This window comes from Tenebrio molitor, chromosome 1, assembly GCF_963966145.1.
Source record: "Tenebrio molitor chromosome 1, icTenMoli1.1, whole genome shotgun sequence".
Taxonomy (NCBI): Eukaryota; Metazoa; Arthropoda; class Insecta; order Coleoptera; family Tenebrionidae; genus Tenebrio; species Tenebrio molitor.
In genome coordinates this window covers 32,404,329-32,420,003 of record NC_091046.1, presented here as the reverse complement: position 1 = coordinate 32,420,003, position 15,675 = coordinate 32,404,329, and the positions used below count along the sequence as shown (strand labels likewise).

Here is a 15,675-nt window from a genome sequence, read left to right as displayed (position 1 = left end):
ATTGTTTTAAATGTAATTCATTTAAATTGTTTTAGAAACATCATGAATCATATCGAATATCACTATTTGCCAATTTTTACTTTCTTTCCGCTTTTCCTCATCGTTTAGCGTAAAAGGAATGTAACTAACAATAATTTAACATTCAATATCAATTCAATTATTTAATGAAAGAAAATATTCGTGTTTTATTACATTTAATTTTTTTAAATTGTAAACAATATCTTTTTATCATGCTTTAGATATTAAAAAGAAAAGAAATGCATCGGCCGGGAATCGAACCCGGGCCGCCCGCGTGGCAGGCGAGCATTCTACCACTGAACCACCGATGCGTTGTACTTCTATTTATTTAAACATTATAACTGGATCATTAAGGTTAAGGCAATTTAGCTTATTCGTTTAACTAATGTGCGATCAATTAAAAAAAAATCGAGTTACCTGGATTGTGCTATTCTAATGCTTTGATTGGTTCAAACCACCATTTTTGCCTACTCTGATTTTTTTTTTTTTATTTGATCGCACGGTATTATACAGTGTAAAGTGAAGTTGTAAATATGTAGTTCGTTCCTCTCCTAACTATTGAACCAAATACTGGACCAAATGATATTAAGCGTAATTTTATTTTAAGTAAAACTGAAACATTAATTTGCAAAGATAGTGCTGAGGGCACTGTCAATCTCGAAATTTGAAATAGCGAGAGAGATCATGTGCTACATCACTCGAAAGGTCTTGATAGTTGTGATATGTTTCATGAGTACCTATGCTGAATGAATTGTTTCACTCTCATATTCAAATTAAATTTCGAGTAAAAATGCTATTCAGGAACATGTTTTGGTGCACAGTGTTTTCGAACAGGAGGAAGCTCCGCCATACTATTTTCAGCCTGTGCGAGGTTACCTGGATCAAATATCAAAATAGGTTAGTTGGTAAACGTTGTCCTGCTCTTTCACCCCATTTAAAGCTTTTCGAATTTATGTTATCGAGATATTTATAATCATAGGTTTACATTACCCAACTCGAATCAGTGGAAGATCCGAATTAAGTCAAATGTGTGTGGCCAGACCCAGACATATATGACAATGTGCATATGGAATGTCAAAACAGATTATTCTATCGCCAAAAGGTGTAGAGAGAACATTTTGAATATTTGGTTAAGTGACCACATTTAATTAGACACATATTTTTTGATTTTCTTTAAGTAGAATCACATTAAAGCCCAGTTGTCGTAGTTATAAAGCGATGTCAAGTTCGTTGTTAAAGTTAACATAATGTCAAGCGATCTGATTGGGGAATATTTAACATTGAATTTGCATCAGTCAATCAAATGGGCGGATTTCTGATTTGACGCGTTGTTAGCTGACACGACGTTAACTTCTTTTTATACAACCGGCCCAAGTTTTTTATCATATCATTGACTATTATGATCAGTGATCACTTTATGTTACACATTTATTGATAATTATGAAGTCCATAATATTCGAATAACTCAGCTTCCTTAGTTACTTATCATACGTTAGTTACTCATAATAATACATTAGTTACGCGCTCATAATACGTTAGATACAATGATACGATAAAGCTTGAAATATAACTCGAATAGTATGAGATTTAAACAACGCTCGGACGTTGTGCAAGTCTACTCGTAATCGCCTCGTCACCTGGCTACGTCCTCGATATTATAAATCGCATAATATTCTCGTTATATTAATAGCTATTATTGTTCTGCTATTTATATATCATTCTTTTTCACAAAATTATATCTAACCTAAACAAATGACGTTTTGGTTAGAAGAGGGTGAGACATGTCTATGAAACCACATTCAAACGATTCAAACTCCAGACCGAACTGACAGAATTGAAAAGTCAAGCCACTATTGGATAGAAAATTGAAAGATCTTTGAAATGATATATCACATGACCTCTCTTGCTATTTGAAACTTCAAAGTTAACAATGCTCCCGACGCCATCTTTGCAGATGCACGATTCAATTTTATCTTAAAAAGTCGTAACCTCGATACCACTTCATCCAGTTTTCGTCTGACGTCTTGGCTGGTTCAAAAGCTAGTGGCGAGGGGAGCCATTTACGCCTAGACTGTATAACTTAATATTAATCAAAATTTTAAGACCATTAACTATGAAATAAACTAAAATTACATAGCACGTATAAATCTATACCACACTTTTCGTACTCCATTTAGATTAGTTTTCGAAATGCTTAATTTGACCCTACGAATATCTGGATGAATATTGCTATATTGTACTTTGTGATAATATATACGATTAGAGGTAGTTCTCATGATAATTTAAATACATTTATTTCGAAATAATTGACCTGTTAAGTGCCACTTTCAAAGATCGCCAAATCCACAAATAAGTCCAATAGAATTTTTTTAACATTTTTCTGAAGTTTATGGTAATCTCTTCTACACCGTAGTGCATCGGAAGTGCGCCATTTTCGGGACACCTGTATTTAATTTACTTCAGCCATAAACCTAGAAGTAGTCTTCTGAATGTGTTAAAAACACTACTTTGCATTTCCTTTTTTTAAACAAAATTAGGCATTGAAATTTCTACCGAAACTACTCGTACATTATTGAAGTTTGAACGTGCAGTTTCCATTGTGTTTCTTTTAATGAACTATATGAAACTACTAATCGTTAAACATTTTAGGAGAATCGTCGTAGCGAATAAATATTTATCTACTCAAGTCCAACACTACAGACGAGTTTACTTAATTTATTTATTGTACCTAGTAAGAAAGAGAGTTAGCGATTTGCATTTTGTTATTAATTTCTATTTTGCGTAAAGTGCAAAAAATAATGAACACGTAAAGTATTTTTTTTTTTTCAAACCTGAATCTCTATCGTGTTACCTAATATTTTAAAGCCAAGTCAGTTATAGTGGGTGTCGTGGCACGTTTATAAAATTCATTGCGTGTTTTGTAAATTTAAATTAGCTCTATAGCCTTTCCGTAGGGTAAATGTGCTGCAGCAGTCGGTAAAAGTGTAGCTTCATGTCTATATTCTGAGAAATTTTACTGCTTTATATTCAGTCCAACTTATCTCTTGGTCTGTAATTTGGGCTCATGGTTGTATTCATGATTGTCATGTACTCTTAAAAAGTTAAATGCATATTCTAAATTTTTGTATAACTTTAACAAAAAGTTATATTAAAGAAAATTTCAACTTTACTTCGGTAAAGTTCTTTTTCAGTGAAAGAGCGGACAGAAGTAAAAAAATTTACAAGAGGAAATTATTACTATCTAAATGAAGTTATTATACTTGCAGCATTGTGTTTGAAGGAAGTGTGTGCTTGACAAATGCAGGCCATTCAGAGAGACACAATTTCAGTTCGTTCAGATAAATTACGAGTAAAGTGTGAGAGGCAAAGTTGAGGGTTTCGCGAATAACAGCACTTCCCTGGATATTAAAATGAACAGAGGTGGTTCAGTGATTGGCCATTCGAATGAACTTAATGTCTATCGATTCCTATAAAGTACTAAGATAAGAGCACAAATGTTAATGTTCCTTATAAAATATTCGTCGGAAAGGGTACCTCGAGCATCAATTCCGAAGAGAATTATTACGTATAAATGAAAAGTATTCAAATTAGCCTGGAGTGAGATGAGGAAATGATAACATTTTGATTTGTTCTTAATGAATATTTCGAATAATTTCAATTTCTGGAGGGCGAAATAATAAATCTAGACGACGACAACGCTTCGCGATAGCACCACAAAGCCGTATCTCTATAATGTAATTAATAAAGTTTATCAGTATTAAATTTTCCCATCCATTTATTCAAAGCTTACTGTATAAGCTCCGACTAAATTACAAAAAGCTCCTTTATTCTTTAATTTAACCAATTGGTCTTTTTGTGGCTCGGGGCAACGTTCTTATTTGGTCACGGGATACTATAATCTCCTTTGAGCATGCTTCAGTCTGCTTTTTGTACATTCTCTTTTCTTGTTAAAGGAATTTTTGATAATGTGTTCTCTCTGGCTACAGAATTAATAAAGGGGATTAACTTTTTCCTTTGACCACAGAAAATACTATCACTTGTACTAAAATCTTTCAACGCCAGAATTTATAATTTAACTTGCGAGAATTGAAAATTTAAGTAACAGTAGTAAACACTCATACATCTACACATAGGTACCTATTACTTTTTCTCCACGGTAGTGAATAACTGTTACCGTATTTGACACTAATGAGGACATCCATCACGAATTGAATAATCAAATTTTGAAATATTATTACTGACCTATATTTGGAAATGAGAAGGAGCTATTCCGTAGATCGGTTGACTGGAGCTTTTATGGGTAATTTTAAAATTGATAGTTCCCAATTTAACTCATAAAATTTTATCAAACCCCGATCTTCCTCATAAAGTGGTATTGAAATTTTATTTTATCCTTATCTGCTTGAAATATATAGGATTTAATAATCGAACTTTCGCGAACTGGTATTTTCCTTTACACCAATTTTTATCTCGTCACTGCTTATCAGTATTGCCTACCAGTTGGAATTCTCGTTCGTATTTAAATAAAGAATAATACTCCTGGGAACAATTCGAGTTCTGCCTCGCCGCCATTCATGCGTCAAAGTAAACACATCACACGGTGCAACTAGGACAGTAAAGATAATACACAATAAAGGTTTACACGAGCCACTGGCGTACAATTTAAACTAGCACGAATGCCCACCGAGGGAGATGGTTTTTAGAATACGGTAGGTACATTATTATGCAGCTATAAATTCCCAATGGCTGCCTCATTAAAGAAATGCTTCATTAGTTTCAGAATGAAAAAGTTTCTAGGGACCTATAATTAAAAAATAGATTTGTTCGTCCATTCCAGCGAACCCGGTCTTTTAGTAGATTAAACTCGTTTCTTCTTACATACTGTAATTGGATAGAACCACATGTTTTCGCCTAATGGCGATCGATAAACCGGTGAAGTGTGACAGTGGCTCTCAAAACGTTTAATTACCGGTTTATTTCCCGAGCGGAGGGTTTATGAAATCCATTATCAATTTAAAAGTTAACATGAGAGCTTTGTGGAATATGATGCTTTTGATATGAATTTATGACCTTTCCTCCTGAAAAACACTAAATATGACATATGATTCGATGTAGTGTATAAAATATTACCTACGCCCTGTGAGAATAAAAACATAAGCAACAAAACAGGGACTACATAATATACTACTGTGGTAAATCTTACACTGCAAATTTTACAAATGTGAAACCATTAATAGTTACTAGATGATAATTGGTGCAATTCTGTTTTAAAATTTACGGATATTGCTATATAACAATGTTGTAGTTGCTATGGTATGAAGCTGTTGATTGGTTCGATCTATGCAAAATCAGTGTTGTTCACTAACAATATTGCTAAATTTTGAAACAGAATCGCACTAAATGTTATTTTATTTTTCACTTGTCTGTAACTAGTTGTTTATATCCGTGATATCCGATGTATAACTCCATTCACCATTCATTTCGCCCTAGCGTATAATAAGCGGGCGTTATGATAACTCCCGATATTATTAAGGCTAATAAGTAAAAAATACAACAATCTGAAACACATATTTAATGTTAAATTAATATGAACATTTTCATTTTACTCAGTAATATTAATTTTGTTTCAGAAAAGCCTCCAGCCGGTTGTAGTTTGTTATGTTATGTCTAATTGAGCGATTGAAAGCGGCAAAGAAATGCGACAGAATTAGTGGAGGGGCTATTAGACCACTGCGCATCCAGCTCTCACAGCTCAAGCTACAATGGGGAAGCTGTAATATACTATTTTATCTACTTTGCTTTACTAATTCCTGAAATTTCAGCGGTTCAAGCCTTCATATTAGACTAGGGACTTTCGCCTGGGTTGGTAACAGACATGTTTCACAAAAATGTAAGGTTATATTTACTAAATTTACTTCATAGCTTCATTCGTTACCTTGACGCCTAACGTCAAACGGCTGATAACAAAAGCTAAAAGTTACAGTTTAATAATGAATCATATTATACAGTTTAATAATATCATTCATTATTAAACTGTTTTCGATATACTGGGTGTCCCAAAATTCGCGGAACAACTTAACAGTACGTTGTTAAGTAGACATTATAATTGGTGCGATTCTGTTTTAAAATTTTCCAATGTTGCTATGTAACAATGTTGTAGTGGCTATGCTATGAAGCTGTTTATTGGTTGCATCTATGCAAAATCAATGTTGTTCCATCACAATATTGCTAAATTTTGAAACAGAGTCGCACCAAATATCAGGTAAAAATGTTTAAAAAATTCAATTTTCTTTTTTGTAGAAGATATGGACCTATTCGTTACACTAAATGTGGCAACATTTAAGTATCCCAAAGGAAATGAGAAAGAAAAATCAAAGCCATGTTGCCATACGCTACACGTATTTCAGGATATAAAATTGCTTCTTGGAAATCCTGGAAATAATGAAGTAAATAATTGCAAACCTGATCACAATCATTCCGAATTATTATGCCACTGCCTAGTAAATAGGGTTATTGTTTTCCGGGTTGTGCCGCGGTCGTCTGGATTGCTGGGTAGCTGACGTTTCAATAGCCATGCTGCTATCTTCTTCGGAGCTTGTAAATAATAGTTATTTTTATATTAAGTGCGTGAAGAGAGTGTTTTTTGTGCATGAAAAGGTCTTTTACGCCGAGACGAAGGTCGAGGCAGTATAAGCCTTTGAATGCACAAAAACATCTTCACGCACGAAATATAAACAATATTTTTTCTATAATTGATTCAAAAAATTGAAATTAAAAATTCAAATTTTTGAAGGAACTCTGAAGTTTCAATGCAGTGACCATGTTGCTAGGTAACTAATAAAATACAGTGCGTGAAGTGAAACACAGAAATAGTCGTGTGCGTGAAATCGCATTTCACACACTGTTTTGTATGGTTTCTATGGTTTCGATCTTACTAACAATGCAAAAAGAAATACACGTTAGAAAATGACCCACTTCAGGCACCGATAACTATGCGTGAATTTCAATTTTTTGAATCAATAATAGAAAAAAGTTTTTTTATATTAAACATTTTTTCATAATTTTTCAAATTAAATATAAAAATTGTTTGGTTTATTATCATGCATGACGTTCAACAAAAATTGTCAAATTTCCATGGCATTCTTGATATTGAATTTTATTACTTAGTAAGTTAATTTTATCACCTTTGTTTATTTTTTTTTAAATTTTATTCTTTTTCCCCATAATGGCAAAACTGTATTTATGAATACTGAAAGATACGCTTGTTTGAAAATCACACAAAAAATGTGTGGGTGCTATTTAAAAAACCAAAGGTGGTTGCCATAGCAGCGAAACAAAAGAAGATAGGAACAAACTAGAAAGACCAGATGATGCAGGATAATACACCAATCAACTTTTATATTAAACATTTTTTCATAAATTGTCAAATTAAAAAGTTACAGCCAATATTTTGATACTTTTGTTCCACCCTGTATGTAGTACATAAGAGAAAAAAAACAGGAATATTAATATTTGAAGAAATGGTTCTTGAAGTCATTGAACCACAAAAGTTAATCTAAAAATTAAGCCCGTTAGAATCAAGTGCACAAAATTGAGACGAGGTATAGTAATTTTACAATCATTGACAATATCGAACAAGAGAATTCCAAAAAAAGGCGAAATGAGGATTAGAGTTATACTCTAGTGCAGAAGAAAGAACCCAAAAAAGTCAGAACACTTGCGTAGGATCAACCCGCTAAAAATTGGTACATGTAAAAAGCGATTAATAAAATGGGTGCTTTGACAAAGTCAGCCAAATGGGCTTACGTTCATCTCTCTCCTCTGGCACCAAATACCAATACGAATGATATTAATTATTACCAATGTGGCAATTAAAGATGAAAGATGTAATGGAAGTTTTAACACTGGTTAATTCAAGGACAGTGCGTTGGTGTATATTTACGTACAATTTCAACACTGGATCGTTCTTGGAGAGATTATTAATTTATGGAAGAGTTCAATTGATGAATTTAATATTGCCATTGTAATTGTATATCGTTCACCTCTGGGCAATTTCCATTTTCACTCTAATTACGAATAAATATTCTAACCTAGCTTGTGACCTTTTCAAATGTTATGGCGTGTACACTTCTGTTAATTTCTTGACAATAAAAGAATCGAATATACCTTCACCAATATTCCGGATAGTTATTTATATTAATGTTACCCGATTTGATACTAAGCCATTGATAGCCATCAAAATTCAGAAGTAGCATACCCAAAGTTAATAAAAAAAATATTTTTTACACTTGTTGAATGAAAGTAGTTGGAATTTCTTAGGTGACGATATTATAGAGGATGTCAATTTTACATGTTTTTAAATAATTTCTTTTATAGTGTGTTTCCTACCACAATGATTGGTTCACGAAGGATCTTAAAAAAAAATAACATTTAAATCAAATAAATCTTTGGAACTACAAACGTAGATTTAATACCGAGATCAAGAAAATTAACATAAAAAATTAATTTTCAAAATACTCGTAGTATTTTATGATACAAGTTTATAAGGAAGCCTTTAAAGCATGCGCGACGAGTTTAAGAGCACGACGCGTAGCGGAGTGCTTTTAACGTCGCAAGTGCTTTAAAGGCCCTTATAAACGTGTATCATACGCTATTTTTTATTATACCTTCACTACAATCTGAAAATTATAACAAAAAAAGTGAATTGAAATACCTTTTCCGAAGTATCTGTGTCATTAGTCGTTGATATAGAAATGGTCAATTCTTGTTGTTTCGTTGCTATCATAAATTGTATATAAATGTCTACTTATCATTGTTCAAAATGTAGGTGAATTTGTTGTTACCTAAGCAACCCTTAAAGCTTTAGTGTTTTAAAGGCCCTTTTTCGCACGCATTTTAGTGTCAAAAACAGGGATTATGATTCAGGTATAATAAAAAAGAATAATTATACACCCAAAACCGTGTGGTCGCTTATCAATTAAAATAGAGTAAAGCCTTCGCAAAATGTTCCGCAATCAACACCAATGGATTTAAATAACGTTTTCTCAGATGTAGCTCCCAATTTAATGAACTCTCTGCCGCTTTGTCCTTTAAATCCGATCAATTTAATTACTGCGATATTTAAAAGAGCATAGGTTTCTTTTCCAAGTCTCGTTTAATGAGGTTAGAACGTGTTTTAATAATCTTATAAATTTAAAAAGATATTTACCGATTAAATATTGAAATTTGGAAATCTCATAAAGATACCTTAATTATTCCCTTAACTAAGTTAAGAAATCTATGCATACGGGCTTCAAAATTCCCAGGTTATTTAACGACATCTTTGATAACACTACTCTATAAAAAGGCAACTCCAATATGTAATATGTATATCATGAAACACCAAAAAAGTACAAAATTTAGGCTTTCGTTAACGCCCAAGCACGGAAAACATCCCAGTTTGAATGTTATTTTATTAGGCTAGGGCCACACTACAGACTTTTCGTCGGCCGACAATTTAGTTGGTTGCTTCATAAGTATGAGGACTTATGTGAGTGCGCACACTAAAGCGATTGTAGTCGGCCGACAGATTGATCGAAAACAGTTTAGTTTACGTGGTGGGCGCGGAAGCTACCCAATAGGACTAAATTATCGGCCGATTATTTAGTCTGTAGTGTGGCCCTAGCCTTACTGTTATTAGGCGTGTTGAGCAACACTGAGAGAAAAAAGTGTAACCATAACAACTACATACGGTAGTTTTTTTTAACTGAAAGCTGCAGAACAGTTTTTGGTATAAAATTGGGGTCTATGTTATGCTATGCTATGCTATTGAAACGCCTGTTCGTCCTTTTTGACACACCGGATACAAATGTTTAGAATATTTAATAAAGCATATAAATTCATTGAAATTTGGAAACTGCCGACATTATTATCCATTAAGGGAGAATGATATTCATCAAAGTTACCTTAGATTACAGACGTAGAGAAATAACAAATTGCATTAGAGTTCTTAATAATGTATTTATTTTTAGGAAATTTTTAATACTTTAGTAAATACAGTTTTCTATTCTTCTTTGTCTTTATGATGTAATGATAATACGAGGTCATTATAAATGTTTGTAACAACTAAAGTGTGGTCGCTGAACAGATGGAGTAATAAAAAAAGGGATGTGGCGTTAGTTGCGTAGAACGATATACGCCGAAGCCTGTTTCACAATGAGGCAGGTTCTTTGCCATTTATCATTCTCATAAGAATATGATATACTTGATAGACTCAGAAAAATGTTGCATTCATTGACGTGCACATCTGCTCCAAACATGAACACGTAGTCCAACTGCTGAAGCGAGGTTAAAAATTAATGAGATGCCGTCAAGTAATTTTTGTGGATGTACATCAGGCTTTCAAAAATATGCGCACGTTTTGAATAAGCCGATTGGAAGCTCCTGTTTAAAATACGCGGGCACTAGGAGGCGGTTTTATTATTCCATCTGTTCAGCGACCACACTTTAGTGGGCGTAGCGGCGCACCTAAAGCATAGCGCACAGCCACCTACGATGGGACAATCATTTATAATGACCATGTACTACATTTATTGGCGTTAGTTTAATGTGTGTGTAATACAAAATATTCAAGTACTTACTAGTAAGTTATATAAAAAAGGGAGCACAGTATCGATTACGGATTAATTTATTACTACATACATATAAACTAGGCAAAAATGAATAGGGAATTCCACAATTTTTCTTGGAAAGCAAAATAATTGCCCCAGTCCTCCCACGTATTCTTAAACACTAGATAAATTTGAAATGTTACATGTACTTGAAACATTACATTTAATGTGCATATAAATTTTTTTCTAACACATTTCATTACAAATTTTAAACTGTAGTTACAAAAAATTCAAAAAAGGAAAAATTCCCTATTCATTTTTGCCTAGTTTATTTAAATTTTAACTGTACAGTGTCTTCGCTAATCATTAAAAATATAACAAGGAACAGACCATCCTTAAAAAAGATTCAGTTTTTAAACGAAACCTCAGTGCTGAACTTAAAATGTGTTTAATTTTTAAAGTATCTTTATTAAAAGCAGTAAAAAATAAAAAAATATGGAACAATATCCTTAGATGGTGATATTATAAATGCACATATGAGGTATAATGCAACTGGTTAAAATCATGGTTAAAATGATTTCCTTAACAAAGAAAATAAAAATATTTCTTGCTTACTGAATTTTTGACAATAATTTCCTTACAAGCGCAAGTAATTTAGTTGTGCAAAAATATTCTTCTTTTTTAAAAGATCCAATTCTGCGGCTAAAATTACTTCATCGTGTTTATACTCGTAGTTTCAATACAAATGTGGAACATTTGACGTACCGTATAAAATTATTCAATCAAGAATCTGGTTTAAAAGAAAAGAAAATCATATCTGGTAGTATTTTTGAATGAAATGTGAAATTCCGAAGTGTTAATAAGAATCTATACCAAGATTTTGTGCACCATAGACGCCGCACCGCAATCACCACACGGCATTGAAAATATCACATGTATTTTCCTCCCACATCTATTCAGCTCTAATCGAAATGTTCTAGTAAAAAACAAACTACACGTCTTCAGTGCTTAGCTCCTTTTATTTGATTCGAGTAAGTGCTTTGTATAGAGAAGGAAATGGAGCAGTGTCGAATGGACACGTGTCTAGACCGTTGAAAAGGGTAGTTGAGTCCCAATCCCCCTTTTGTTTGACCGGTCTGTGTCCGCATTGAAAGGACGCCTGGTATGTACCAACACTTTGTCTTGTACGAATCATTTATTAGAAAGACATTGTGAGCTGACGAAAGCTAATTATTAGTTTTCCACAATAATTAAAGTCGTCCCTGTCACGAAACCAGGAAATTCTGAATGTCGATAAAAGTGGTGTTCTTGCAGCAACGGGTATGCATGTTCTCTCAAAAGTTAAATTAATTTTGTCACGACTAAGTGTCGCCGATAAAGTTTGGAAAGTATATATCTAGAATTTCAAGAACTTTCGTTACAGACGTTTTGCAGCTGAATAATTATGGCATTCCACACCTTGTTAAATTATCAATTATTGATGTTACGCAACTTGCAGAGATTACTTTTTCTGTTTTATGTCTATAATAATAAGAGTAAATTGTTTGGCAAGTAAAGAAAAGTGAAGGTTTACTGATGACCGATAGCGAGTGGATTACATTTTCACAAGCTAGTAAACCTTCAGTTTTCTTACGAGTTGAACATGCTATTTTTTTCTGTACGAAATGAAAAAGTTTGAATGATAAACTTATTTTTAACAAAACACGTGTAGCTACAAGTAAACAATAGTATATTGTTATACGAGTTGCACAAGAGAAAAATCAAAGCCATGTGGCCATACGTTATTTGAGCTAAGACCGACAGAAAATTACTACTTGGAAATGCTGGAAATAATGAAAGAAAATAATTGCAAACCCGATCACAATCCTCCAGAATTATTATTATGCCACTGGCTAGTAAAAGACAAATGCTCAAAATCTTTTTTAATATTTAAAACGAGATCAAAGCGGCACCTTTTGAGCCTCCATATCTTCAAATCTAAAAGGTAAGGGATTTTTTTATTATTTTTCTCATGATCTTCTAACATGAGTTGATATTGCCCCACTGAATTGTTTCGCGAATTTTGGGGCACTCAGTAGAAATGATCAATTGTTGTTGTTTCGTTACTATGTATATTTATTATTAATTGTGTATAAATGTGTACTTATCGTTGTTCAAAATTTAGGTGAATTTGTTGTTACCTAAGCGACTTTAAAGCTTTAGGGGGCCGATTTTGCACGCATTTAGTGTCAAAAACAGAGATTATGATTCAGGTATAATAGAATAGTTATTTTTATATCAAGTGCGTGAAGAAAGTGTTTAGTGTGCATGAAAAGGTCTTTTAAGCCTAGACGCAGTAAAACCCTCTGAATGCACAAAAAAAATCTTCACGCACGACATACAAACAATATTTTTTGTATAATTGCTTTCAAAACTTAATTTTAAAATTCAAATTTTTGAAGGAAATTTTTTGAACCAATTATAGAAAAAGGAAATTAACGTACATGCTTGAAAAAGGAATTGAAGTTGTCCATTAGGAACTATTGCAAATATTCTACAAATGGAATTTGGAAAAAATACAATTGTTTAAAGTTTCACGGTCGTGTTTAAAATGCTTCCTCAATGAAGGTTTCGCCGAAGTTTCAAATGAGATTTTTCGAGAGATTATATAAATAGGTAATTTAAAGTTTTGACGTTTAGCAAACGATATAAATTACAGTAGTTTATGAAAATAAAAGCAGACTTGTATTAATGTAAAGCATAAGTTATTTACTTCATTAGTTTTTACGTTTTTATTTCGTTCGATCAAAAAGTTGTTTTCACTGGTAAAAATAAAGTCTCTTAATAAAATCATCTTCAAAGAATTTTACTGATAAAATTTTTATACATCTACATATGTATGTATATATTTTTCAAATGACAATCATATGAATTTAAAAGAACACAAGTGTTTGTCAAATATTTTCATCTAAAACTTCTTATCAAATAGATATATAGATATTTAACATAAACCTGAGACCTTCTCCCCCACTTTTTTGCACAACAAATCTCTCGTTATGTACGGATGTGTACGTTATCCTTCGACATCTGTTACATAAGCAGCAGCGTTCATTGTTCTATGAAACGTCAAAAGACGGATTAATGTAGGTCTCGTCTCAGTGTTAATCTGATGAGTGATTATGTCCACTATCTACTAACTAATAAAGTTAATATTTTAAATTATTTCACATGTAGATATAATGTGAAAACATAATAACTGAGTGACAAAAGAAAAAGCAATTAAAAGTCTCGAGTTGCTATCATGAGAAGTGGTTTCATGTAGGAGGACACGTTCAAAGTCATTAAATTAAGCGAGAGCTTGCCTAAAATAACTGTCATAAATTAAACTCCAATAAAACACGCGTTTAGTAGGAAAGTGCTGTTTAACAGCACACCTCACATAGAGGTCTAATTATCTTCTGAAGTAACCTAATTTATGTTATAACTTGATATATTCATTGTAGTTGGTAATTCGGAGTTACAGCTTCTTGTTGGCATTTCAGGAGCAAACTGTGCAGCCAACGGCAAATGGCGGCTCTTGAGATGGGACGAAATTGCGGTAATAACGCTCGGTTTTCCGGAGTGCAATTTGATTCTCGATGGTATTCTTGTCTGTTTTAATGCACGCGTTTGTTTGTGTGCTAGGAAAAAGATCTAACGTTGACCTCTTCGTGTCGTGATTGCTTTGCCAACATGTTCGTCTAAACTTAAACCAACTTATGAATAATGGACAAGCACTGAGTACAAATGCCACTTTATGGCTGTCGACCACGTAGTGTCTACAAAGGATTCAGCTTTAGGAAGCTCAGATATACTTAAAAAAACATTTCTTCTTTAGTTTTGTTGATGTCTAAAAAATGTATTCTTAGTAAAATATTGCAAAAAGAAGTCCTTCTTCCGCAAATAGTCAATATGATGCAATTATTCGGCATTCCGGTATTACAGGTCAATAATACCAATAAATTGTAATGGAGATAAAACTAAAAACTGCATTATTTTAATAATGTGTTTAAACGGCTATAAGGATATTAAAATGCATGAAAAGGTCTTTTACGCCGAGATGCACGTCGAGGCAGAGTCTTTGAATGCACAAAAAAACACGCACGTAATATAAACAATATTTTTTATTATACCTAAATCATAATCCCTGTTTTTGACACTAAAATGCGTGCGAAAAAGGGCCTTTAAAACACTAAAGCTTTAAGGGTTGCTTAGGTAACAACAAATTCACCTACATTGTGAACAATGATAAATAGACATTTATACACAATTTATGATAGCAACGAAACAACAACAATTGACCATCATTTCTATATCAACGATTAATGACACAGATTACTTCGGAAAAGGTATTTCAATTTACTTTTTTTGTTATAATTTTCAAATTGTAGTGCAGTATAATAAAAAATAGCGTATGATACACGTTCATAAGGGCCTTTAAAGCACTTGCGACGTTAAAAGCACTCCGCTACGCGTCGTGCTCTTAAACTCGTCGCGCGTGCTTTAAAGGCTTCCTTATAAACTTGTATCATAATATATAGTGGAGTAACGTTAGGTTTTTATTTCGGAACCGGTAGCAAGAGCTCGGATTTGAACGAAATTTTTTTAATGTGTTATAAATAAAACATATTAAAACCTTTATAGGTTAAAAATTGCCGCTCATTGTTTGTTTCATTAATTTATTGTTTATTTATAAGAACTGAAATTTTCCAGTTAGAAATCGTTATTTTCGCAAGAAAAATACTAGAGAACAATATAGAATGACTTTGGGAAGAGTATATTGTTATATTCACACACGTTCAGTTTGTCTTCTAGAGTCGCATAGTTAGCATTTTTTGAAGAAAATATATAATTATTTTTAATGGTTTTTGACAAAAAAGTGTTTAGTAATACCATGCGATCGAAAATAAAAAAAATCGAGGTCCGTGAGTAATACGCTTCAGTTGGCAACACGTAAAAATGTAATTCAAATGTCATCAGATGTCATTACAATGGAGAACTGTCATTATTAATTATTGACTATTAAAATTGCTATTGCAATATGTTCACT

At 32.7% G+C, this 15,675-nt stretch overlaps 1 protein-coding gene, 1 long non-coding RNA gene and 1 other non-coding gene across 6 annotated transcripts in view; 1 reads left to right on the top strand and 2 right to left on the bottom strand.

Moving 5' to 3' along the window:
- Positions 1–15,675, bottom strand: part of tei (teiresias) — a 281,205-nt gene that overhangs the window by 149,043 nt on the left and 116,487 nt on the right. The window lies entirely within an intron of this gene.
- TRNAG-GCC (transfer RNA glycine (anticodon GCC)) lies at positions 259–329 on the bottom strand. Its single transcript has one exon. It is a non-coding gene; the product is annotated as a tRNA-Gly (tRNA).
- On the top strand, positions 5,655–6,469 carry LOC138139230 (uncharacterized). Its single transcript, XR_011162242.1, has 3 exons — positions 5,655–5,791; positions 5,841–5,908; positions 6,319–6,469. It is a non-coding gene; the product is annotated as an uncharacterized lncRNA (long non-coding RNA).